The 3554-nt window shown below is 37.1% G+C and overlaps 1 pseudogene; it reads right to left on the reverse strand.

The window, feature by feature from the left end:
• Window positions 1-931: 931 nt before the first annotated feature.
• Window positions 932-1103, reverse strand: LOC134499424 (U2 spliceosomal RNA; annotated as a pseudogene).
• Window positions 1104-3554: the final 2451 nt, after the last annotated feature.

The following is a 3554-nucleotide window of genomic DNA, read 5'->3' on the forward strand; positions in this document are numbered from 1 at the left end:
ATTTCCCAAAGAAGCAATATTTCTGACAGGAACAGCCATGATGTTGCCCTCTGCACAAAGCGTAGTGTGAGAGATTGTTACCTCTTGAGAACAGTAAATATATACTGTATGTTCAGTATATATATATATGTAATGCTTATACATGTATGTATGTATGTATGTATGTATGTAATGCTTATACATACATACATACATACATACATACGTACGTAATGCTTTTATGTCATGCTTGTGATTGAACTTCTATAACTACTGGCAAAATTGTACATAATATATTGTGGAAATGAACCTGGAACAGATGGTAGAAAGATATTCAACACAATAGGTTTACTAACACAATGTTTCTGCCTAATATTATCTTGTCTGTGGGCAGATCTACAGTTCCTTCTTGGCCCAACATCTGTAAGGGTTACTCACCAGTTTCTGAATGCCAGAACAGATGATGTCTTCCTTCTCCCACTCCAAGCCCATAAGAACCTCACCTCAAGTTTTCCAGTTTTGATTTCAATTGCTTTCCTAAACCCTTCAGAGTAGATGAACCTGGTTCTTCATTCCATTCCTGCAGCAGTCCCAGCTCTGATGATGCAGATCCTAGCCACCCCATCCCTCCAGCAGCTGATCACTGCATCATGTAGCCATTTTATCTTGGGCTGCTGAATTGCTATGTTCTCTGGTGTCGGGCAGTTGCTGGTGTTTTTTGTTTTTTGTTTTGCTTTTTAATAATCTTGTGGTTGATCCAATGATGGCCCATTAAATTAATAAACCATTCTCAATTCCAGAAGCTCATGTTTCATTCAGCCCTTATATCTCCTAGTGGGCACCCTTTCTGTTTCTGCCCAGGCTGAGAGATGCATGATCCCCTTGCTGTTCCAACCCATATTGTAAAGCTTCCCTTCCCTTCCCTTCCCTTTAAAAAAACAAAACAAAAATATTTGGGTGGCAACATAGGAACATTAGTACTTTGTTTCTGTGAACTGAACTATCAAAGTTTCTGTGAGCCTACAGCAAAATGTAGTATTGAAATAATAACCTATTCCCTATAGCTTTGATTATTGTAGCATTAGATACTACACTTGATCTTAGCCAAAAGGCTGAGAAGGAATTAACTGTAGGGGTAACAATTTCTTATGAATTTGTTCTACTGTTTTCTTTGTATTTACTTATATACTTGTATTAGTTTTATACTTTTGATATGGTCAAATGACTAAATCCATTGTACCATCAGAGCAATAATGGTATCCTAAGAGAGGGAGAAAAAATGAAAAAAAAAATGAATAGAAGAAGTTTCTGTTAGCATCAAAAGAGATCATGTGGGAAGTGGTATGTGCTTGTGTGTATGTGTGAGAGAGAGAGTGGAAACATTCATGTTTCCAAACATCTGGGAAAGCAAAGGGAAGGAACAGAAACTTATGAAAAGAGAACACCCCATAAAAGGAAAAGGCTGGGCCTAGCATACTGCTCCATCCAGTGAGACCTCCCTTCATTGCATGGATTGAAAGGGTCATCATCTGGATTGAGCAACAGCCCAGCCCCATTGCCAACCCACTGTAATCCAGTATGGATTTTCTGAAGTTTGCTTAAGAAACAGCCAGGGCCACAAAGGAGACAAGCAGCTTAGGCTGCAGTGCAAAATTGTTCTGTGTTGTGATATTTCTGTTCTGCTAAGAATCAACTAGTAGCTCTCCCTTTGATTTTAATTGGTAAATAAAAATAATTCTTAAGGAAAAATAATTAACAAATGGAAAATGTTGTCTAGGAGTTGGATCAGACAAAGAAGAAAATCTGTTAAATCATGCACCCTGAAGCAAGTTCATTTTCTGAATATGGAACTTTCAATAGCCAACATAATACTATTCAGACATGCATGGACATAGTAAGGAAATTAGTCTCAAGATAACTCAAAATTTCCAGAAGTTAAAATCAGTATGAAAATATTGTTAACGGCTACAGAATATTTACTGGATCTTAAATGAAATATTGGAGAAAACAAGAAGATGATTTAATCATGTAACAAAAACATTGCACATTATATTGTTTCACTATATATCACACTTACTAACATTTAAAATCTGGTTATCCAGTTATGGATAATGCATCGATTCCAATAGCTGTTGGAACTCCTGAAGCAATTTGGTTGCTATGAAGAGAAAATACTTTTTTTTAATTATTATTGTAGAAAATGTATGGTCTTCTTTTTAGTTTTCTTAATTTCTATTTCTGCTTCATGTTTCTATTTGCTTTCTCATCCATTCAGTGACTAGAAATAGTGTCCTGGCATAAACTGGAAGCCAAGGGGCAGACTATGTTAATCTGGTTTATCACAAGTCAGTTCTGCCCAGAGATTACTTATATCTGTCTTCTCGAACATCTTATTAAACTCCATCTACAGATCAAATTGTCCTAAACTTGTATTTGCATGGCAATCCTGAGTTCAGAATCATTATGTAATATTGCCCGAGGGGGGGGATTGGGTGAAGAGCAGGTTGTAATCTGGAAATGGCATTAGCTTCTCATCAACAGCAAATTTAATTTATATTCCATTTGCTCATCAGTTTCAAAAAAACAAAAAACAAGTATGTCTCTCTGTGTTACAGCTTCTGTAGATCAGAAAAATAATGTCTTCTGCCAGTTTTGCTAGGTCTATACAGACCTGAAAAATGTAATTGATCAGCAGAAAAGTAAAAATATGCTACATATCTAGTAATGTGATCAATATCTGTGGCTAGTCTTTTTTTTTTCAAGCTATATACTGGAATGGATGCATTTTCATAAGTTTCACATGAGATTGCATTCTCCATTGCTAAAATAAAGGACTGTTTTGTCCATTTATATTCCATTTTATAACTAAGGATTAATGACAACATAGAAATTAAACATTGATCCACTACTGGAAATACCTTTGGAAGTACTCATACCATTTAATGTCTTTGCACTATCCACAACTTGAGGGGATCATGGATAACTTCTCTGCTTCTTCAGATAAATAGGTGATAGTGGATGGTACAGCACTGTGTGTCTTCCTCAATTTGGAAGTCCCAGGTCTCATCTAAAGATGCACTTACTCTGGCAATAGGTAGACATGGTAGGAAGTTTGTTAGCTGCTAAAAGACACTGCCTTTCTTGGCAGCTGCTAGGAATGCTGACTGAAGATTTGCTATCAAGACTGCAACTGGTGAAAGTGTTCTCTGGCATTCTACCATTGCCTCCTATCAATTATCTTCTTGACAGTTTTGACCAGCTCATCTATCTAGTGATGCAAGACAGTGTTGGTCCTTCAACATTCCCCTTTAGATGTTTGGTCTACCTTATAGGGCTGGCATTTGGTGACTGGTGCTCAAGTCTATCAATAGTGCAATCTGTACCTGAACAATAGATTCAATTGCGTCCTGATTCCATCCTACTTCCTCCTTATACCAGCTTGCTCTGGTAGGGATGCTGGCTTCCTCAGCCTTAGAACAACAGTAGAGAGATTTTTTATAAAAGGAAGTGCTTGGTTGAGAAGGATAGGAGGAAAGGCCAGCAGTTTTGGGGCTTGGGACTTCAATAAATGGCTT

The sequence above is a fragment of the Candoia aspera genome, chromosome 5 (assembly GCF_035149785.1).
Source record: "Candoia aspera isolate rCanAsp1 chromosome 5, rCanAsp1.hap2, whole genome shotgun sequence".
Lineage (NCBI taxonomy): Eukaryota > Metazoa > Chordata > Lepidosauria > Squamata > Boidae > Candoia > Candoia aspera.